At 43.1% G+C, this 24240-nt stretch overlaps 1 long non-coding RNA gene across 1 annotated transcript in view; it reads right to left on the bottom strand.

Moving 5' to 3' along the window:
• Nucleotides 1-703: 703 nt before the first annotated feature.
• The window catches only part of LOC121498451, a 39674-nt gene continuing 16137 nt past the window's right edge, over nucleotides 704-24240 (bottom strand). The window contains exon 3 of the long non-coding RNA XR_005989787.1: nucleotides 704-1391. This is a non-coding gene — a long non-coding RNA (uncharacterized LOC121498451). The remainder of the gene's footprint in view (nucleotides 1392-24240) is intronic.

Below are 24240 nucleotides of genomic sequence, written 5' to 3' on the forward strand. Positions count from 1 at the left end.
GCGGGGCCGCTGATCTGCTCAGTTCCAGGCAGGAGCGTCCTTGGTGTCCTGGGCCCTCCCGGCCTCTGCCTGTCCCGGGGGAGGCCGGATCCTGGGCTGTGTCCCGGCGCCCTGTGCTCCGGGGCCTGCGCTGTTGGATTCGCGCTCCCGCCCCGCAGCCCCCTCCGCGGAGCCGCCGCCCGAGCCCCTCCGAGCTGCTCCGGGTCCCGCCGAGCGCTGCAGCCCTTAGGGAGCTCGGCGCATCTCCGGGGCGCAGTTCCTCTGTTACTGTCCCAGGGAGCCCGAGGGCGTCCCCGCCTTTCTGGGGATCCTGCTCCAATTCCCGGGGAGCCCCTTTCCGCGGGGAAGGTTGGTGCAGCTCCTGCTCCTCCGGGACAGGGCTCTCCTGTCCTGGGGACACTCGCCCCGGCCTCAGCCCGGCTCCTCGCGGGGCCCCTCCCCCTTGGAGGCCTTTTGTTTCTTTATTTCTTTTTCCCCGTCTTCCTACCTTGATAGAAGCGCGAACTCTTCTCACTGTAGCGTTCCAGCTGGTCTCTCTTTAAATCTCAGGCCGAATTCGTAGATTTTCTGGATGATTGGATGGTTTTCTAGGTAATTTGCTGAGGACAGGTGACCTGGAGACCCTACTCCTCTGCCATCTTGCCCCTCCCCCCTTTCCCCATTTTTAAATTGAGTTAGCTTTTGGCATTGAGTTGTAAGGGTTCTTTATATATTCTGGATATTAGAATGTGTGATTGTCATATATTTGATTTGAAAATATTTTCTCCCATTCTGTAGGCTATCTATTCACATTCTTCATTATACCCTTGATGCACAAATTTTTAAAATTTTGATGAAGTCCAATTTTTCTATTTTTTCTTGTTGCTCATGCTTTTGATGTCATATCTAAGAATCTACTGCCAAATTCAAGGTCATGGTCATGAATATTTACCCTTAGTTTTTTCTTCTAAGAGTTCTATGGTTTCAGCTATTATATCTATATTGTTGATCCAGTTTGAGTTAATTTTTGTATATGATGTGAAGTAGGGTCCCACTTCATTCTTTTGCATGTGGAAACTAATTGTCCCAGCACCATCTGTTAAAGAGACTATTCTTTCACCACTGACTGGCAATGAGTATTTGGTACTCCCGTCAAAACCCAATTGGCTGTAGATGGGTTTATTTCTGGATTCCGAATTTTATTTCATTGGTCTACATATCATCCTTATGCCAGTATCACACTGGTTTTTGTTTTGTTTTGTTTTGTTTTGTTTTTTTACTGTAACCTGTCCTGAATTTTGAAATTGAGAAGTGTGAATCTTCATCTTTGTTCTTCTTTCCAAAGATTGTTTTGGCTATTTGGAGCCTCTTGCAATTCCATATGAAGCTGCATATCAGCTTTCTTTCAATTTCTGTGATAACAACAAAAACATGTTGGAATTTTGATAAAAACTGCATTGACTCCATAGAGCATTTTGGATAATATTGCCCTCTAAATGATATGAAGAAGAAGAGTTTCCCTGCCCATGAAGATGGGATGTCTTTGCGTTTTTCTAGGTCTTCTTTACCTTTCATTGATATTTTATAATTTTCAGTACAAGTCTTTCACCTCCTTGGCTAAATTTATTCCTAGATATTTTATTATTTGCAATGCTGTCAGAAATGGAATTATTTTCTTTTTTTTCTTTTTTTTTTTTTAATTTTTTTATTTATTTATGATAGGCACACAGTGAGAGAGAGAGAAGCAGAGACATAGGCAGAGGGAGAAGCAGGCTCCATGCACCGGGAGCCTGACGTGGGATTCGATCCTGGGTCTCCAGGATCGCGCCCCGGGCCAAAGGCAGGCGCCAAACCGCTGCGCCACCCAGGGATCCCTGGAATTATTTTCTTAATGTTCTTTTCAGAGTGTTCATTTTTGATGTATAGAAACACAATTTTTATGTTTTATGTGTTGATCTTGTGCCTTGAAACTTCATTAAATTCATTTATTAGCTCTAATATCTTATGGATTCTTCATAGTTTTATAAATATATATATATATAAGACTTATATATATAAAACATATATATATGATCATGTCCATCTGCAAATAGACATAATTTTACTTTTTTCTATACTTTTGTGCCTTTTATTTAGAGGCCTTTGTTTCTTTAGATGTCTTTTATTTCTTTTTCTTATTTAAAGGCTCTGGCTAGAATTCCTAACACAAGGTTGAATAATAGTGACAAAAGCAGGTATCCTGATCTTAAAGGGAAAGCTTTCAGTCTGTCACCATTCAATATGATGTTAGTTGTGGATTTTTCACAAATTCCCTCTATAATGTTTAGGATGTTCCCTTCTATTCTGAGTTTCCTGACAGTTTTTATCATGGAAATGTGTTGCATTTGTTGAATGCTTTTCTGCATCAATTGAGATGACCATGTAAAGTTTTATTCCTATGTTCTACTAATGGGCTGTTATTACACAGATTTTTTTTCTTTTTTAATTTTGAACCACCATTGTTTTCCTGGAAACACCATTGCTTTCCTGGAATAAATCTCACTCACTCATGATGTATAATCCTTTTCATGTGCTATTAGATTTGATTTGCTAATATTTTGTTGGAGAGTTTTAAACTTAATTTCATTTTTTTTTAATTTCAGAACTATGAATAAGGAATTGTGAACTTTAGCTCAGTAAGGTAGCTAAATAGTCAATACAAAGGAAGCTGATCAATGGAGCCACATCAACATGAAAGAGATCCCCAACAGTGTGTCTCTATGTTCCAGGGTTTGATTGGTTTCCTTCAACATTTTATCAATGGCTTAAGATGAAGAGAAACTGCTATCACACTTGTAGCTGAGAGAGCTAAGGGGGGTGACATAATATTTGAGAGCAAAATAAAAATTCCAAAAGATTCTGACAGCCTGGGATAATGAGGCCAAACTAACAAGATGTATTTAAAATCTGAGGTTAATACTTTGGATTCAATAAAAGGTTTAGGGAAAGTGGTGGGGGGGAGGGTTGCTAGATTAACAGCCATTCCCATAAAGAGAGAGCTGGGGTTATTTAACTGCAAACCTGACATTAACTGAGCATTTTGAGGTTCCAGAAGAGGAGTGCAAGCTGGGGCTATGATGACAGTGTCCTGTCCACAGTGTACATGGGTACACGTGTGTGGTGTGTGAGGGTTGCTTAGTTCTGCTCTTGACTCTGCACATCTGGAACATTTATTGCCTTCAATTCTGAGTGCCAACTTTTAAGTGACAAACTGGAGCCACTCCAGAGGAGAATGACCAAGACAAAAAAGGACTCAAAATCATGTCAGGCCAGGGAATGTTGAAGGACCCAGGGCTATTTAGCCTTGAGAAGGGAAAATTAAGTGAGGGATTGGAGAGTTGTTTTCAAATCATATCATGTGAAATAGACTTTATCTGTGTGTTTTCAGAGAGGAGAAAAAGACCTAGTGGTAGAAGTTGGAAAAAGGTACAGGCCAGCCTTCTACAAGGGAGACATTTCCAATAATCAGTAAAGTCTAAAAAATCTTGAACACGTTATTGGTGGCAGAAAAAGTCTTTAAGCACCTTAGCTACCCACTCCCTCTTCCAGGGAATTTCTTCCCATTCCCTCATGGTTTTTACTGAAATATCTTGAAGTTGCCCCTGACCCAATTCAGGCCAATTAGTCCTTTCCCTAGGATTTTAAAACTTAGGAGTGAGAAACAGTCAGGCTGCCTATGGCCGAAACTCTAGGAGGTAATAGCAGAGAAGAGTTTCATACCATGAGGAGAAGGCTGATGTGTACGAGAAAGAAAATACAAAGCTAGCACTCAGAGGAGTTAGAGAGAAGGCATGTGGAAGAGAAAGGAGAGGGAGAAATGAGAGAGGGGAAAGAGGGATGTTTGAGTTCTGAGTTCCAGGTATTCCTTTTTTTTTTTTTTTTTAAGATTTATTTATTTATTTGAGGGGGAGAGAGAGAGAGAGAGAGAACAGACGGGAGGGGCAGAGGGAAAATGAGTAAGAGAATCCCAAGCAGGCTTCAAGCTGAGTGGGCAGCCTGACATGGGGCTTGATCCCATGACCCTGAGATGCCAACCTGAGCAGAAACCAAGAGTCAGACACTCAACTGACTGAGCCACCTAGGTGCCCCCTAAGTTCCCAATACTCTTGAGGCTTATGATACTCTTATCATCACACAACTTGGTAAGTCCACTCTTTCTTGGATTTTGTGAAATATCCTAATAGCATTCCAAAAGGTAATCCCTCTTATTTAAATAAGAGTTGGGTTTCCATCACTTTTAGTTCAAAAGACTAATACAAGCAGTTGGGAGGCAGTAAGATTTCCATGTATGGAGGTCCTTAAAGCGAATGCTGCCATCACCGGCCAAGAATGCTATGAAGTGGGTGGGATTAAAACTGAAATAGGATCAGTCATGAGTTGATCATTTTTTAAGCTAATGATGGCTTATTATTTTATTCTCTATTTTTTTGTATATTTAACATCTTCCCTGATAAAGAGAAGAAAGGTGATAGGGAAATAATTGTAGCACTGTGGTAAAATGAACTAAATCAATTGGTCTCAAACATATCAGATTCCTCAAGTAGATTTAAACACTAAGAATTCAATAAATAAATGAAAGAATTCAAGACCTCACTCTTGAAAATTTGGATTCATTCGATCTGGGACAAGGCTCAGGAATCTATACATTTTCAAAACTCTCCAGATGGTTCTAACCATCAATCAGGTAAAAATCACTATTGGATTAGAAGACATTTAAGGCATATTCTACACCTATGATCCAAAGGCTCAATGAGAATAAAGGCTGGAAATTAGAATGTGTTAACTGATATCCAAACAGGTCTAGTGATTAAGGTTATGGAGTTGGTAAGCAGCAATGGAAAAAAGTCTAAAACCCAAGCAATCCAAGTCTTCTATCCTGCTCTCGACAATTTTATATATATTTTTAAAACCTTCCTAATAGGGATCCCTGGGCGGAGCAGCGGTTTAGCGTCTGCCTTTGGCCCAGGGCGCGATCCTGGGGACCCGGGATGGAGTGGCACGTCGGGCTCCCGGTGCATGGAGCCTGCTTCTCTCTCTGCCTATGTCTGTGCCTCCTCTCTCTCTCTCTCTGTGTGTGTGTGACTATCATAAAAAACAAAAAAAAAAAAAACAAAAAAAAAACAAAAAAAAAAAACCTTCCTAATAAACAAGGAGACACAAAGAAAGCCAACTCTAGATCCAGACCACTTAGTTCCAATTCTGCCTTTGTCTCTTACTCATCTCACTGTGTCTCAGTTTCCTCACCTGTATCCTCTTCACAGGGTGGTTGTGTAAAATAAATTAAAAGAGTATATATATATATATATATATATATATATATATATATATATAAATAATGCTTAGCAAACAGTAAACAAGCGTTCACTACTGTTACACTTATTACTTGTATTACATAGTAAGGAAATTCTCACTGAAGACCTTTCAAGAAGACTTTAGATGGTTATTCATTGTTGACAATCAGAGCAGGGGTGGAGTATTTCCAGCCCACACCCGGGATCTGGCTTAGTGCTTCAAGTCATTCTGTTCAGTATAAGAGGCTATTGCTCAGGATGCAGCACTTGAGTCATAACTACAGCCATGGTGGGCCACCCTGGCTAACTCAGCAGAGGAACGGAGATCCAGAGTGCTTGTAAGGGCAGCTCACCAGCCATAAAAAAAACCCATCAACCCATTTATTCCAGAAGGGCTCTTCCTTCATGTTTTTTTTTTTTTTTTCCGACATACCCAGTCATTGAACAAACAGATAACAATACCTGGCTTTAATTACCATAAATAACCACCATCAACAAAACAGCTAAGAGAGGTATGCTGGCTTCTAAGGAAACCAATAGATATGAAATTCGGCATTCCTAAGTTCCTCAGGAGTAAAGACAGAAGAAGATGGGCATGGGGTGGGGTTCAAAAAATATGTGTTAAGGGGACAATCTTTTGGTGAACGGCTCATTCATTTTACAGACAATGGAGACTATTTCAGGTTCAAAGTGTGAATCTATAGCTTCAGTTATTCCTTAAAACTGTAAAACTTGAGAATTTCACAAAAAATAAATATTCTTAAAATATTAGATATTTTAAAAAGGAAAGTTGAAGTTAAGCATAAAAGAAGATGAGTTATTTCCAATGGCCTAAAGGGCTATTTCTAAATAAATGAGGGATCCTTTTCAGGGGCAGCCACAAAGATAAGGAAAAGCCTGAGTCAAGCTCTCCTCCCCTCATACTGCTTTTTCCCTCTGATGTGCTCCAATTTTTCCTTTCTCTTCCCAGATTTTATTGTCTTTATTCATCTTCTCCCTATGAATCTCTCCCAGACTCTGGTTTTAAAAACTATTCTTTTCCCCTTCCTTTTCTTTGTCTTTCTCTTCTTCTTCTTCCTCTACCCCAGTCTCTTTACTTCTAATAATAAAATGGAAAGGAAGTGTTAATTATCCCATAATGAGTATTTAAGAAGATCGTACTATGTGCCTGGCACATTTTATTATGTTTTTGGTTGGTGTTAAAGTATAACTTACATATGTGAAAGTCCACAAAACTATCACCAAGTCAAGACACAGGACACTTATAGTCTCCCTGCAGGCTCTCTCCTGTCCCCTCTAGTCAGCTCCCTCCCCAAAAGTAATCATTCTTCTGCTATCATCTGAGATTAGTTTGGAAACTCCTTGTGATTAGAATCAAGCATCTATTACTTTGTACCTAACTCTTTCTGTTCAACTTTATGGGATTCATGTATTGCTGTTGCATGTATCAGGTACTATTTTTTCAAAGGAAGTTTTGTGTCCTAAGAAGGAATAACATTTTCCTTTCTAAAATAAACCAACTAATTTTGGTTATGTTGAACATAGATTGGTTCATGATGAATTGCTTTTTCTCCCCACTGGTTCCAAACTTCACCCTCTAGTACCATATGGACTAGTGCTACTTGATGAGGAAACAACAACAACAACAACATCCCATGCTTGAGTTAAACCTTCACTCTTCTCAATGGAGCTAGGGATTGAACCATCTGAGATCTCTTTTAGATTGGGGTTTTCACAGTTTATCTACTTGTGCGTTCCCAGTTTCCCAATTTAGCTGCCTTTTCAACGTGGCCACATAGACCCTGTAGATACTAGGCAAACCACTTGAGGATTTCTACCCTATTGTTCTTCTTGCTAATTCCTTCCTACCACTAGAGGTCAGGGTCCAGTTAGTACTATTGGGGGCTGAACAAGTGCGAAGGACCAATTAGCTGGCGCTTGGAAGGACCCCTGGGTGGCTGGCTGGGAACACCATAGGTTGTGTGCTGAGGTTGAGAGGAGGCATGAAAAGGCTGAGCTACCCAGGCAAACAACTTGCATTACCATGTGGAAAACTGGCCTCAAACATCACAAGTGCTATTTTTACTTATTTACTTATTTATTTTAATTGGCAGGGGCATTTTGTGTAACACATAACTGACATTTCACTTTATTTCCTTTAGGCAGAAGAATGCATCAAACTCCAGGACAAGCTTAAGCATTCCTACTTGGAAGTTCCTGGAATGCTTGGTTTCCAGATTTAACAATAATAACAATAATAAAAATATTCACTCAGGAACTTCTGAAAGTTTCATACAAAAAAATTTTGACAACTAAAAATATTTGTAGGTAAGCATCACTAACTCTTTTAATGGACTAAACTTATTTTATGGTTCTAAAGCCTTGTTGCTTAAAACCCAATTCTTTAAGGCTGCTGTATTCTTCACTCCATCACCCCAAGTCACCCTGACCTCACAGTGCCTATACCAAATGGGATATAATGAAGATTACAATTTTAATCAGTTTCTTGAACATTTAAAGTAAGAGAACAAAATTTAGAGATAATGTAGGTCAATAGTTTTCAAAGAAATGGTTAAGCTATGAAGCACTTGGTTTTATTAAGTCTTACCCAGAAGCTCCACATACAAAACAGATAAAAAGTAGATTTCCTCTGGATGAGATACAATGTTGAACTGTGACTTCTGCTCACTCAGCTCCCCAAATCCACCTACCCCACTCCGTGGCCACAGAGGACATATTTCTGAAACCCTGTAACTTTAGGGCCATTGCTTGAAGACTACTGATCTAGGCCAACCTCCTTATTTTGTGACATACTGAGATCCAGCCCTTGCCTAGCTAACATCATACATCAACAATGACATCTGCCAAGAAATGTGGCTGGAGACTAATTATATTAATTATTTTTATTAAAATTTTAGGGTTTCCCTCACCTCCAGAAAACATACCATATACTTCTTGTCCCAGCATACACACACACTGGTACATAGAGTGTACATATAAGACTAAAAACCAGTTAGTTCCGTTTGGTCAGACCCTAAGAAAGAGAGTCCTATTTGGTGAAACGGCAACCCTGTCATATTTAGATCTAATGGGTTAAAATCTTGATCTGATAAATTTGAAAGTTCACTAAGGATGGGAATTTGATCCCTTCAAAAGAAAAAGATAGTTTTATATCTTGAGTGTGCACCAGAATCTGCTGCTATGGAGACCATTTGCTACTACTGGAGGTTGGAGAGCAAGACAAATTTTTCCACAGTAAGCGAGGAGAGGCCACTGACATGTGGGGAAAAGGTGAGCAGGCCATTAGTGCCACCGGTGAGAAGGCACTGTGTGCCTGGGCTGAAAAGGAAGGTCAAGCCAAGTTACGAACAGAAGATCCAGGGAGAACCACGAAGTCTTTCCTCGCCTATACGGTCATGCAAGTGGCTTATTCGAATACCAGCGAGGGAAGAAAATTTGAGAGCAATTTCCAGCAAAGGCTTTTAATATCAAATGGCTCTCCAGTCTCCCGTATCTATTTACATTACCAAGTAGCCATTTATTCTACTTTTAGAGGGTCTAATTGAGATGAACGATGTTACACCTGAGTTCAGGCAAAACCAGAGCAAATAATCCCAGACAAGGATCAATGAGTAAGGAATTCGCTTAAACCTTGGCATTTGCCTTTCTTGAAGTCTTGCCTAACTTGTGCTTCACCTTTAACTAAAAAAATAACACAACAAACATTAGTAATTATGTTTTGTGTTTTTTTATAAACAGTTATGTTTTAAATTGAAAAAGAATTCTTGGAGTCTTGTGATAACAGAAGCAAAAAGATTTGCTAGTATTTTCCTCTCACTTTATTAAGTCTAGGGAGAGCCTACCTTTTCAGAGTGTATGGGCAAGTAGGGGGCATAGCTCAGCGGCAGAGCATCTGACTGCACAGTACATGGGCAGCACTAGAACACTCTGCGGCCATATGTACTGATATCAGCTCTTGGTCCCACAAGGACCCTTGGTCCCTCCAAACCTAGACAGTGAGCTGGCCTTAGTTCTTCTACTTGCACCTAACTTCCCAGACCCTCTAATTATACAAGCTTAGAACTGGAAGAAGATGAGAATTGGGATCCTCTTTCAGACCATGTCTTACTTGTAGATGCCTGGCCTGAGAGTTTGCTAAATCCCTGGCAGTGTGGCATGCTGAAGTTGTGTGCATGGGGTGAAGAATGGAGATGTGTGCTGTGCTGGAGGGATTAGCAACAGGTGCTCGCCTTTTGCCCAAAGTGCTTGCTAAACAAAGAAAGGGAGGTTGTGCTTTTTCACTTTGGCTACCAGCAGTTTTGCAAAGGTAGAAGCCGACAAGCAGGGGACTGGTCAACTAGATGCTTCCCATTTGAAGAATGTGGTCCAAGGGGCTGCTCTGAGTATGCTACATGCCTGGGGTCCTGATAATTACTGGGATTTCCTCAACAAACCAAACGAGGGATCCTTTGCCACCAGGCCATCAGAAGAGAGAACCAAAGGTTAACACAAACTAAAGGGAAGAAGGTCAAGCAAAAAGTCATCCTTCTGTTCAAGGCTTGTGACAAAAACTTCTATTTCTCACTCTCTTCTTTGAAATCCTTGTCCTTAAAATGGCTTATGGTGGGTGGAACCCCTCTGATAGGCGTATGGGTGCTCAATATATTTGGGATGATGAGACCATCATTCTCATTGCCTTAATAATTGAGCATTCAAGCCAAACTCCTTGTCTGACTTCTAACCCCTTAGCTTATTGACATTTCAAGCCAAACCCCTAATTTGATTTCACTCATCTGAGAAGGAGAGTCTAACCCACAATGCTCTAGTGCTTATCTTCTGAGTTCCTCAGAGATAGCCCTGCCACCAACCACTCTTCTCCTGACATAGGGAAACAGAAAGGGAGATAAGGGATTGGGACAAGGATCAAACAGATAAGGAGCAAACTCTAGATTTATGAACTGATTAAGGGTATGAGCTGTTGACAAGGGCTAGGACTACACACATAATCAAGATGCTTCAGGGAGGCCAGGAATATGACTTTATGCCTTGGGACTCTCAGTGAGCTCAACTGGTGAACTTTGATCCTCAGCTGACCCAGCCAGGCCAACACACTAAAACTAGGCAATGATGGAAATAGCCATTTATACAACCAAGGGCAAGGGACAAGAGACTTCCTGCTGCTCCTCTAGGAGTAAGGATAGAATAATTCGAGAAGAGCTTTGGCCCCAAGGTGGGTCAGGATCAAACTGCCCTGCAGGGGGAAGAGATGGAGGTAAAGGTGGCAGCTGCAGAGCCCAGAGTGACAGAGCAGGCTTCGTGGTGGTCGGGACCACTCACTGGCCAACACCTGAATGAACCTTACCAAGTTCGTTCCACATCCACATCTACAGCCAGAATGGGAGCTTGGCCCTAGAGACGAAGCATTCAGGTGGGCATCTTGCATACAGGGAACATCTATTGAGTACCTACCGTGTGTTGGGTGCTAGTCTAGGTGGGAGCAGTACAATGATAAGCAAAACGGATTCTTTGCCCTCGTGGAATTTATAATCTAGTAGAACAGGCTAATACTGACCAAGTCGACACAGCAACATAAAATTAAAAACTGTGCAGTTCTCAGTGAGCAGAAATCCTTCCAATTTGCATTCTTGCAGAGGGCCTTCTCCAATCCAACATCTAACAATCCTTTCTTTTCTGCCCACCCTAACCTCTTGGAACAGACTTCTGCTTTTCTTCCCCTCCTCTCAAAATGTTTTTTTTTTTTTTTTTCCTCTACTGGTGCTTACTTGGAGAAGGTTTCTCATCAGACAATGTTGGGGACCTCCTCTCCCCCTAAATACAGTAAAACAAGGTCTTTTTCCTCAGATGATCGTGGACCAAGAGCTCCCCATTTCCCTTTTAACCACAGGTTGCAACAGCCCCTATTGAAAGGCACTAAAAAATCACTCTGCCTGGATGGCAGGAGACAAATGGGGGGCCGAGATAGACATTGTAAGACTTGTTGTATGAAGGCCTCAGAGTTAGTCACTGGTACCACATTCCAGAAAAAAATTGGACTGGAGCTTTAACCCAGCTGGACCACATGAAGAGTTGGCAAGAGATTTCAAGCTTCTCCAGGGAAACAAAGATACATGAATCCGTTTTAGAGACTGGGTTGTCTCCCAAACAGTAATTAGATTCCTGTCTTGCATCCCACAATCCCACAGGTGTAAACCACATGAACAAATATGTGCTTAGGGGTGAGGGTACGAGTGGTGGGGGAGGTGATGACAGTTCTGAATTCATAATGCATCATCTCAGGTGGCAGCTGTGCATCTGTTCCATATTTTGAAACCCCCTCCCATACCAGTAGAGCTATTTCAGCAGATAATATCTCGGATTGACTGAAAGAAAAGTCATATGTTACCCAGTGTCCTGAAATGGCTCAAGAAGATGGATAAGGGGAAGGTGTCGGGGTTGAAACTTGTATTTTACCTCCTGACTTTCAAAATCATTTGGATGGCAGCTTTAATGCAGTCTTGGAAACTGGAGTTAATTAGCAGGAATAAGCTCTCTATATGGGAGCTTTTGGACAGGCACTTTGGGTCCCTGCTTCCCCAAGCTCTCTCCCAGGGATGGGATTGAACAGTTGTGGCCCGTGGGGCTCCTACAAAGTACTTCCAGCCCATATGTGGCTAAAAGTGATAATCCCAACACGTTTTGCAAGAAGAAAAATTGTGCTGGGAACAGCAAGTCAAGCATTTGCTGAGTTTTAGTAGGAGGTGTGAAAAATATGCAACTCTACTCAGGGTCATTCCCATTGGCCTCACTGCTAGCCATAGCGTGTGTGAAGGGAGGCAGAGTCAGCTCCAAGCTCACATCCATCTTTCTCTGACCCCATTAATCTCTCCTTTTCCTGAAAACCAACTTATCTTGCAATTGGTTTAAAAACCTCCCAGGGCTGCAAATAGGACTGCTGCTAGCAATGAAGGGCCTCTGTGCTAATTAGAAAAAGACGTCCTCTCTGGGTATGAAAATTGCACAGTTGCCCCCTTTAGGCGGATCAATTAGTGAAGGAGTACTTTCTTGCAGGCTGACTCAGGCCTGTGCCAGGACTCAGGGCTCAGCGATTACCGTGGAGGCTGGAGTTCAGACCTCCATATGCTTCCCCAGCTGAACTTCACTGTACCCACTGGCTAGGGTTCCGACGTCTCTTCCGTGGCTCACAAAGTAGGCACTACCTAGCTGGAATACACTTTCTTCTAGCCAAGTCCCCTTGATGATGCCTGCATTCATAATCTTCTGCACTTAACAACACTGCACCCTTGGCATCCCCTCAGAGATACTGATAAGCATCACAATTGAACCAACAAATAGATAACAACACTGATTTCAGTTGTGCTGCCCTGTTCTGTGACAACTGGCAATTCAGACACAAATTGTAGATACGAATTCTTGCCAGACACTCTTTCCCTTATGATCTTCTCTCTGACATTTTCGTTCATCTGAGAAATGGGCTGCATGTTCATGGGTTTTTTTCTGATTTTTGCAAGCCATTTCTTTAAATCTTGTGGGGTTTTTTTTTTCCCTTGGTCTTTAAGTACACCTGCTGTCTTAAGGCTGCAACATCAGTAACAAAAGTAATCATATGATTAAAAAAAAAAAAAAAGAGCATTTACCAGATACCAGATGCAGGTGTTATTCTAAATGCTTTCTATGAATTAACTCATTTGAATCATCATAGAAGCCTTATGAGATTGTTTTGAGATGTGGTAACTGAGACCCGAGAAGTTAAGTAATTTGCAAAGGTCACACAGCGAGTGAGCAGTGGAGCCAGTACTGGAGCCTAAAGCAGTCTGGCTCTAGAGCTCACCCTCTTAACCACGATGCCATATTGTCTCCATCTCGCCATTTATCAAAACTCTGTCCACTTTGCTATCCGTTCCTCCATCCATCACTCCATCTATTCACTTGTTCTATGTACATACATTAAGTAACTATATACTAGGCTCTTTCTAGGTATAGAGGATGCAACCCTGGGCAAGATATAAACTTTAAAATACAGTTTGAGAATACTGGGGTGGACAAAACAAGTATAAACACAATAAGGCTTTATATGGTTTCGTAGTAGGTATTTACTTTACCAATAACATCTCATCCTAGAGATTTCCCTTTCCCATTGCTCCTATTATGGGATAAGCCTAGGGGCCACGTTTACAGCACGAGTATCTGCTGGCCACAAGTGATTGGACCAGAGTAAATACAAGACATACGTCCTACCACTATAGCAAACATAAACCACCAATGAATTCTTAAAGGGAATTTGCACTAAGAGACACAGGGGAGGTGGGCCATCAAGGAAAAGGCTAGAGTTGGCTTATTAGCAAACACACAAGTTTGGGAATTATGTAAGCAAAGCCTTAGGCATGAGACTGACTATTGTAGCTTATAGACCATTAGGGACCTGCTTGGCTGCCAGAGAGATGGCCTCCATGCTAAGAGTAGTGACAGATGAGGTAGTTAAATATAGCTCAAAATATGAAAAGTAATTTCCATGAGCCACATGGGAATATTAGTCTTATCACTGTGTGTCTAATGGATGACTATGGGAAAAGGTCCTCATATGGGAGGGCCTTGTGGGCCAAATGAAGATCATGGTGCAAGAGGCTGGTGGCCTTCAAACATTTCTTTTTGCAAACTAAATGTCACAGGGAACCACAAAGCAGGTAAGAGGATAGTTGTTCTGGTATAACCAAGGGTCAAGGCCATGGAACCCTCCACCCTCTTTCCTACAAGGTGGTGGTGCCTTCTAGGGTTGTGTTACTCAGAGGTTTTGCTTTGCAAGTCCTTGGTATGAAGGACATAGGTTAAGAGAACGATTTTCACCAGAGACTGGCAAAGTCAGAGCTCCTGGGAACCCAGTAACCCCCCAGGGCTCCTGCAATGGCCTGGAAGTGAGAGGATGTGGGCTTAATCTAGCAGAGGGAAATGCAGGGAAAGGACAAAGCTGCCAGCTACTTTGAAGGGCAGGCTGGTGGTGAAAGTTGCTATCTGCATCCAGTTGCTCTCAGAGGTTTGTAGAGATTTCTGGTCTTTACCACTCAGTTGGATGACCTTAGCATCTGGGTGGCTCACTGTGGCCTTAATCTTTATTTAGCATGATTTGAACTATGTGGTCTCAAATAATGAAGTCTAAGGCCATTCTTAGCCTTGGTTTGATTCACAGGGTTGCCACACTGGAAACAGATGTCTAATGTTTATTGAAATACTGAATTGAATTAAAGTAATTATAAAGAAATAATTGGTTACACATAACTACCATAGAATAAGATCAGAATGTTCCTAGATATGGGAGAGAAGCTCTATTCCTCTACTACACGAGTTTTTAGGCATGATATTTAAATAAAGGAATAAATTTTAAAAATACAACCGTATTTCTTCTACCTCATACCTGGCAACATAAATAGACATGGCGTTAGATAGACATAGATCCCATGAATTCTAGAACTGTAGCTTATTATGGTTGATAGTTGGAGGTGCTATACAAATTCCCTCAGCATCAGTTTCTAAAATAAAGAGTATAAAACACGCGTCCTAAGATGGTTCTGAAGCTCAAAGGGGATGTCATGGGGCAAGCAGTGGGCTCAGCGACTGCCACACTAGTAGGCACAGGACGTGCTCAGCTAGATAAATGTGTTATGTCACCTGTTACCATAGCTTCCCCATCTGAATAGTGTGTAATAGTCGTACATCTTTGAGAGGTTTTTGAGAGACCAAATAAGGTAACACATGCGAGAGCACCGAGCACTCCTAGGACCGACGATTTTAAATAGAATAAACAGTTTGGAATGGGTGACCTGAAATGTAAGAAAAGGGACAAATCTGAGAAGTGGTTAAAAGGAGCATTTTCTACTTCTTTGTAGATTAAGAAACAACAATGACAAATTATGAACCGTCAATACATAGGGAAGCCCAGCAGCGAGCGACAAAGAACTGCGGGTGATCTGCGGGTTTGGGGGTCACAGTGTCGTCCTCCTGGCAGACAAGCTTCCTGGGAAACCAGAGCTCAGGCACCGTTCCATTCCGGTGCTCGGGCCGCTGAACCGGGAGAAGCAATGCCTCCCGAGTTCGGCTGACTCAGAACCATCTCCTGTGTGAGTTTGCCTATTGGGACAATACAGGCTTTGTCTGTATAATTTGTTCTCTCTGATAAATACTATTTTTGTGTTGCCTACCAATCATTAATCACTTTATTTACGTATTTGGGTTGCTGTAGTGTGGTAAGAATTTGACTTTTTCCTGAAGTATACGAGGCGGCCTACAGTAAAGACATGTAGAGGAGGGGCAAGATGGCGGAGGAGTAGGGTCTCCAGGTCACCTGTCCTCAGCAAATTACCTAGAAAACCATCCAATCATCCTGAAAACCTACGAATTCGGCCTGAGATTTAAAGAGAGACCAGCTGGAATGCTACAGTGAGAAGAGTTCGCGCTTCTATCAAGGTAGGAAGACGGGGAAAAAGAAATAAAGACACAAAAGGCCTCCAAGGGGGAGGGGCCCCGCGAGGAGCCGGGCTGAGGCCGGGGCGAGTGTCCCCAGGACAGGAGAGCCCCGTCCCGGAGGAGCAGGAGCTGCACCGACCTTCCCCGCGGAAAGGGGCTCCCGGGAATTGGAGCAGGATCCCCAGAAAGGCGGGGACGCCCTCGGGCTCCCTGGGACAGTAACAGAGGAACTGCGCCCCGGGAGAGTGCGCCGAGCTCCCTAAGGGCTGCAGCGCTCGGCGGGACCCGGAGCAGCTCGGAGGGGCTCGGGCGGCGGCTCCGCGGAGGGGGCTGCGGGGCTCCGGGAGCAGCTCAGCGGCGGCGGCTCGGGCAGAGGAAGAAGCTCCGCGCGGAGGGGGCTGCGCGGCTCCGGGAACAGCTCGGAGGGGCTCGGGCGGCGGCTCCGCGGAGGGGGCTGCGCGGCTCCGGGAACAGCTCAGCGGCGGCGGCTCGCGCAGAGGAAGAAGCTCCGCGCGGAGGGGGCTGCGCGGCTCCGGGAACAGCTCGGAGGGGCTCGGGCGGCGGCTCCGCGGAGGGGGCTGCGCGGCTCCGGGAACAGCTCAGCGGCGGCGGCTCGGGCGGAGGAAGAAGCTCCGCGCGGAGGGGGCTGCGCGGCTCCGGGAACAGCTCGGAGGGGCTCGGGCGGCGGCTCCGCGGAGGGGGCTGCGCGGCTCCGGGAACAGCTCAGCGGCGGCGGCTCGCGCAGAGGAAGAAGCTCCGCGCGGAGGGGGCTACGCGGCTCCGGGAACAGCTCGGAGAGGCTAGGGCGGCGGCTCCGCGGAGGGGGCTGCACCGCCGGGAGCACGAATCCAACAGCGCAGGCCCCGGAGCACAGGGCGCCGGAACACAGCCCAGGATCCGGCCTCCCCCGGGACAGGCAGAGGCCGGGAGGGCCCAGGACAGCAAGGACGCTCCTGCCTGGAACTGAGCAGATCAGCGGCCCCGCCCCGGAGCCCCCAGGCCCTGCAGACGGAGAGCCCCGGAGTTACTGCGGGGGCTGGATCCAGGGTCCCAGAGCTGCCCCCGCCACTGTGGCTTCCTCCCGGGGCCTCACGGGGTCAACAACCCCCACCGAGCCCTGCACCAGGCAGGGGCAGAGCAGCTCCCCCAAGTGCCAACACCTGAGAATCAGCACAGCAGGCCCCTCCCCCAGAAGACCAGCGAGACGGACCAGTTCCAAGGGAAGTCAAGGGACTTAAACTACACAGAATCGGAAGATACTCCCCCGTGGTTTTTTTTGTTTTTTGTTTTTTTGTTTTTGTTTTTGTTTTTGTTTTTTTTTTGTTTTGTTTTGTGCTTTTTTTTCTCTCTTTCTTCTTGATTTCTGATTGCTTCCCCCACCCCCCCCTTTTTTCTTTTTCCTCCTTTCTTTCTTTTTCTTTCTTTTTCTTCTCTTTTTCCCCTATTTTTTTCTTCTTTCTCTTTTTTCTTTTTCTCTTTTCTTTCCTTCTCTCTCTTTTTCTCCTTTTCCCAATACAACTTGTTTTTGGCCACTCTGCACTGAGCAAAATGACTAGAAGGAAAACCCCTCAACAAAAAGAATCAGAAACAGCCCACTCTCCCACAGAGTTACAAAATATGGATTACAATTCAATGTCAGAAAGCCAATTCAGAAGCACTATTTTACAGCTACTGGTGGCTCTAGAAAAAACCATAAAGGACTCAAGAGACTTCATGACTGCAGAATTTAGATCTAATCAGGCAGAAATTAAAAATCAATTAAATGAGATGCAATCCAAGCTAGAAGTCCTAACGACGAGGCTTGACGAGGTGGAAGAACGAGTGAGTGACATAGAAGACAAGTTGATGGCAAAGAGGGAAACTGAGGAAAAAAGAGACAGGCAATTAAAAGACCATGAGGATAGATTAAGGGAAATAAATGATAGCCTGAGGAAGAAAAACCTACGTTTAATTGGGGTTCCCGAGGGCGCGGAAAGGGACAGAGGGCCAGAATATGTATTTGAACAAATCCTAGCTGAAAACTTTCCGAATCTGGGAAGGGAAACAGGCATTCAGATCCAGGAAATAGAGAGATCCCCCCCTAAAATCAACAAAAACCGTTCAACACCTCGACATTTAATAGTGAAGCTTGCAAATTCCAAAGATAAGGAGAAGATCCTTAAAGCAGCAAGAGAAAAAAAGTCCCTGACTTTTATGGGGAGGAATATTAGGGTAACAGCAGACCTCTCCACAGAGACCTGGCAGGCCAGAAAGGGCTGGCAGGATATATTCAGGGTCCTAAATGAAAAGAACATGCAACCAAGAATACTTTACCCGGCAAGGCTTTCATTCAAAATGGAAGGAGAGATAAAGAGCTTCCAAGACAGGCAGGAACTGAAAGAATATGTAACCTCCAAACCAGCTCTGCAAGAAATTTTAAGGGGGACTCTTAAAATTCCCCTTTAAGAAGAAGTTCAGTGGAACAATCCACAAAAACAAGGACTGAATAGATAGGATGACACTAAACTCATATCTATCAATAGTAACTCTGAATGTGAACGGGCTTAATGACCCCATCAAAAGGCGCAGGGTTTCAGACTGGATAAAAAAGCAGGACCCATCTATTTGCTGTCTACAAGAGACTCATTTTAGACAGAAGGACACCTACAACCTGAAAATAAAAGGTTGGAGAACCATTTACCATTCAAATGGTCCTCAAAAGAAAGCAGGGGTTGCCATCCTTATATCAGATAAATTAAAATTTACCCCGAAGACTATAGTGAGAGATGAAGAGGGACACTATCTCATACTCAAAGGATCTATCCAACAAGAGGACTTAACACTCCTCAATATATATGCCCCGAATGTGGGAGCTGCCAAATATTTAAACCAATTAATAACCAAACTCAAGAAATACCTTGATAATAATACACTTATACTTGGTGACTTCAATCTAGCTCTTTCTACCCTGGATAGGTCTTCTAAGCACAACATCTCCAAAGAAACGAGAGCTTTAAATGATACACTGGACCAGATGGATTTCACAGATATCTACAGAACTTTACATCCAAACTCAACTGAATACACATTCTTCTCAAGTGCACATGGAACTTTCTCCAGAATAGACCACATACTGGGTCACAAATCGGGTCTGAACCGATACCAAAAGATCGGGATAGTCCCCTGTATATTCTCAGACCATAATGCCTTGAAATTAGAACTTAATCACAACAAGAAATATGGAAGGACCACAAACACGTGGAGGTTAAGGACCATCCTGCTAAAAGATGAAAAGGTCAACCAGGAAATTAAGGAAGAATTAAAAAGATTCATGGAAACTAATGAAAATGAAGATACAACCGTTCAAAATCTTTGGGATGCAGCAAAAGCAGTCCTGAGGGGGAAATACATCGCAATACAAGCATACATTCAAAAACTGGAAAGATCTCAAATTCAAAAGCTCACCTTACACATAAAGGAACTAGAGAAAAAGCAACAAATAGACCCCACCCCCAGCAGAAGAAGAGAGTTAATTAAAATTCGAGCAGAACTCAATGATATCGAGACCAAAAGAACTGTGGAACAGATCAACAGAACCAGGAGTTGGTTCTTTGAAAGAATTAATAAGATAGATAAACCATTAGCCAACCTTATTAAAAAGAAGAGAGAGAAGACTCAAATTAATAAAATCATGAATGAGAAAGGGGACATCACTACCAACACCAAGGAAATACAAACGATTTTAAAAACATATTATGAACAGCTGTACGCCAATAAATTAGGAAATCTAGAAGAAATGGACGCATTCCTGGAAAGCCACAAACTACCAAAACTGGAGCAGGAAGAAATAGAAAACCTGAACAGGCCAATAACCAGGGAGGAAATTGAAGCAGTCATCAAAAACCTCCCAAGACACAAGAGTCCAGGGCCAGATGGCTTCCCAGGGGAATTCTATCAAACGTTTAAAGAAGAAATCATACCTATTCTACTAAAGCTGTTTGGAAAGATAGAAAGAGATGGAGTACTTCCAAATTCGTTCTATGAGGCCAGCATCACCTTAATTCCAAAACCAGACAAAGACCCCACCAAAAAGGAGAATTACAGACCAATATCCCTGATGAACATGGATGCAAAAATTCTCAACAAGATACTAGCCAATAGGATCCAACAACACATTAAGAAAATTATTCACCATGACCAAGTAGGATTTATCCCTGGGACACAAGGCTGGTTCAACACTCGTAAAACCATCAATGTGATTCATCATATCAGCAAGAGAAAAACCAAGAACCATATGATACTCTCATTAGATGCAGAGAAAGCATTTGACAAAATACAGCATCCATTCCTGATCAAAACCCTTCAGAGTGTTGGGATAGAGGGAACTTTCCTCGACATCTTAAAAGCCATCTACGAAAAGCCCACAGCAAATATCATTCTCAATGGGGAAGCACTGGGAGCCTTTCCCCTAAGATCAGGAACAAGACAGGGATGTCCACTCTCACCACTGCTGTTCAACATAGTTCTGGAAGTCCTCGCCTCAGCAATCAGACAACAAAAAGACATTAAAGGCATTCAAATTGGCAAAGAAGAAGTCAAACTCTCCCTCTTCGCCGATGACATGATACTCTACATAGAAAACCCAAAAGCCTCCACCCCCAGATTGCTAGAACTCATACAGCAATTTGGTAGCGTGGCAGGATACAAAATCAATGCCCAGAAATCAATGGCATTTCTATACACTAACAATGAGACTGAAGAAAGAGAAATTAAGGAGTCAATCCCATTTACAATTGCACCCAAAAGCATAAGATACCTAGGAATAAACCTAACCAAAGAGGTAAAAGATCTATACCCTAAAAACTATAGAACACTTCTGAAAGAAATTGAGGAAGACACAAAGAGATGGAAAAATATTCTATGCTCATGGATTGGCAGAATTAATATTGTAAAAATGTCAATGTTACCCAGGGCAATTTATACGTTTAATGCAATCCCTATCAAAATACCATGGACTTTCTTCAGAGAGTTAGAACAAATTATTTTAAGATTTGTGTGGAATCAGAAAAGACCCCGAATAGCCAGGGGAATTTTAAAAAAGAAAACCTTAGCTGGGGGCATCACAATGCCAGATTTCAGGTTGTATTACAAAGCTGTGGTCATCAAGACAGTGTGGTACTGGCACAAAAACAGACACATAGATCAATGGAACAGAATAGAGAACCCAGAAGTGGACCCTGAAATGTACGGCCATCTAATATTCGATAAAGGAGGAAAGACTATCCATTGGAAGAAAGACAGTCTCTTCAATAAATGGTGCTGGGAAAATTGGACATCCACATGCAGAAGAATGAAACTGGACCACTCTCTTTCACCATACACAAAGATAAACTCAAAATGGATGAGAGATCTAAATGTGAGACAAGATTCCATCAAAATCCTAGAGGAGAACACAGGCAACACCCTTTTTGAACTTGGCCACAGTAACTTCTTGCAAGATACATCCACGAAGGCAAAAGAAACAAAAGCAAAAATGAACTATTGGGACTTCATCAAGATAAGAAGCTTTTGCACAGCAAAGGATACAGTCAACAAAACTAAAAGACAACCTACAGAATGGGAGAAGATATTTGCAAATGACATATCAGATAAAGGGCTAGTTTCCAAAATCTATAAAGAACTTATTAAACTCAACACCAAAGAAACAAACAATCCAATCATGAAATGGGCAAAAGACATGAAGAGAAATCTCACAGAGGAAGACATGGACATGGCCAACATGCACATGAGAAAATGCTCTGCATCACTTGCCATCAGGGAAATACAAATCAAAACCACAATGAGATACCACCTCACACCAGTGAGAATGGGGAAAATTAACAAGGCAGGAAACAACAAATGTTGGAGAGGATGCGGAGAAAAGGGAACCCTCTTACACTGTTGGTGGGAATGTGAACTGGTGCAGCCACTCTGGAAAACTGTGTGGAGGTTCCTCAAAGAGTTAAAAATAGACCTGCCCTACGACCCAGCAATTGCACTGTTGGGGATTTACCCCAAAGATTCAGATGCAATGAAACGTCGGGACACCTGCACCCCGATGTTTCTATCAGCAATGGCCACAATAGCCAAACTGTGGAAGGAGCCTCGGTGTCCATCGAAAGATGAATGGATAAAGAAGATGTGGTCTATGTATACAATGGAATATTACTCAGCAATTAGAAACGACAAATACCCACCATTTGCTTCGACGTGGATGGAACTGGAGGGTATTATGCTGAGTGAAATAAGTCAATCGGAGAAGGACAAACAGTGTATGTTCTCATTCATTTGGGGAATATGAATAATAGTGAAAGGGAATATAAAGGAAGGGAAAAGAAATGTTGGGAAATATCAGGAAGGGAGACAGAACATAAAGACTCCTAACTCGGGGAAACGAACTAGGGGTGGTGGAAGGGGAGGAGGGCGGGTGTTGGAGGGGAATGGGTGACGGGCACTGAGGTGGACACTTGACGGGATGAGCACTGGGTGTTTTTCTGTATGTTGGTAAATTAAACACCAATAAAAGTTAATTAAAAAAAAAAAAAAAAAAAAAAAAAAAAAAAAAAAAAAAGACATGTAAAGGAGGTGTCTCCATCAGCGCAGGCTGCTGTAACAAAAATACTCCAGACTGGGTGGCTTATAAATAACAGAATTTCATTTCTACCAGTTCTGGAGGCTAGGGTAGCTCAAGACGAAGGCGGTGAGAGCCCACTTCCTGGTTAGACAGGCGTCTAAGTGGGCATCTGGTGAGAGCCCACTTCCAAGTTCACAGAGAGCCACCTTCTCACATCGTCCACATCCTCATGAAGGGGCGTTGAGGGTCTCTTCTACTAGGCACTAATGCCATCCATGAGGGCTCCACCCTCATGACCTAATCACCTCCCAAAAGCCCTCACCTCCTATCATCACATTGGGTGTTAGAACTTAACATATGAATTGGGGGGGGGTTGGTGGTGAGGGGGGCACAAGCATTCACTCTATAGCAGAAAGAGACCAATGAGAGGAAAATGTTAAAATGTTGGCGGATATGGGGATGGGTAGAGAATTCAACGAATGGTACTAAATGGTTTCAAATACCTGACATTGTCAAAGTCACAAATCACAATGCCAATGCTGCCATTTATCAATATCTACAGTGTTGCATTTTGGTTAGAGTGTCATCATATCATCTTTTTAATGACTTGCTTAATACTTTCTTTTTTAATTTTAGAGAATATTATTGGCTTTAACACCACAGAGTTTACAGCTGCTGCAAGCAGTTAGCTGTTCTAGGTCACTAACACAAACCGGAAAAGAGGACAGGCAAGCCAGTGGGAGAGGATGAAAAAAAACATCGAGCAGGAGCACCTTATTATGTATTATTAACTGGTTTCGACTGAGTTATTGAAATAATGGGATGACTGGGGTAAAATCGCCCACCATCGTATTCAACAAATTCTAGAAATTAGCACAGAGTGAAGGTCCAGTAGCGTCTGTCTAGTCAAGCACTGACTAAGTGCCAAGCACAGTGATAAAGGACATGATCTCATTTGGTCCTTAGAGTTGTGCTGGATACAGTAGCCGCCGTCCACATGTGGCCACTTAGGTTTCAATGTCAGTTAACATGAAAAATCGGGCTCCTCACTCACATGAGACACAGTAGGCACCTACCTATTCAAGTAGCAAGCTGGGTGCTGGAGACTATGGGCATTTAGGGGATATCAGGATGTTACCCCCGGCTTTGTCACTCATGGTCATGTGAGCTAGACTAATTCAAGTCGTGCCCTCTGAGCTTTGGTGTTCTCATCTGTAAAATGGGACCGACAATACCTATGTTGTAAAACTGCTACAAGGATTGTAAATTAGAGGTTCGTGCATCACCTAGCCGATTGCCTGCTGCATGGTGGGTGGTGATGATGGAGGAGGAGCAGGAGAAGGGAGTGGGGGAGGGAATTCAAATTATTTCCTCAAAAAGCTTCTGGTGTGACTATTACAGCATTTTGGTTCCTCCCAAGAAATAAACGTGTAGAGCCATGGTAGGACAACTCCCCTTCAACACATTTCTACCATAACAAATACCCTCCCTCCATGCCATAAATCTTGTCAATGCTTCCACGCACTTAGGCTAGTGTCCCTCTTCCCCCTATTTTTCAGGAAGAGTCTCAAAACTTGGAAAAACAAAACCAACTTTTGAGATCTGAAGGCATCACAGCCCAAAAGTTTAAAATCGTAATGGCAATTAAACCTCGTCTCAGTTTACCACGAGGGCATCCTTACGTGAAAGGAACCAGTCTCCACCTGAAATCCCAAGAACCAGTGAGCACTTACTGGGACGGTTTTGGGGCGTGAGCAAAGCTGCTCCTCCAGGGACCTGCCCTGATTGCATCTTTTCTCTTTTTCTGACCTCTACAGACAAGACATTGCTGCAAGTCCCTGTGCTGTTAGGAAGCTGAAGCGC

The sequence above is a fragment of the Vulpes lagopus genome, chromosome 9, assembly GCF_018345385.1.
Source record: "Vulpes lagopus strain Blue_001 chromosome 9, ASM1834538v1, whole genome shotgun sequence".
Lineage (NCBI taxonomy): Eukaryota > Metazoa > Chordata > Mammalia > Carnivora > Canidae > Vulpes > Vulpes lagopus.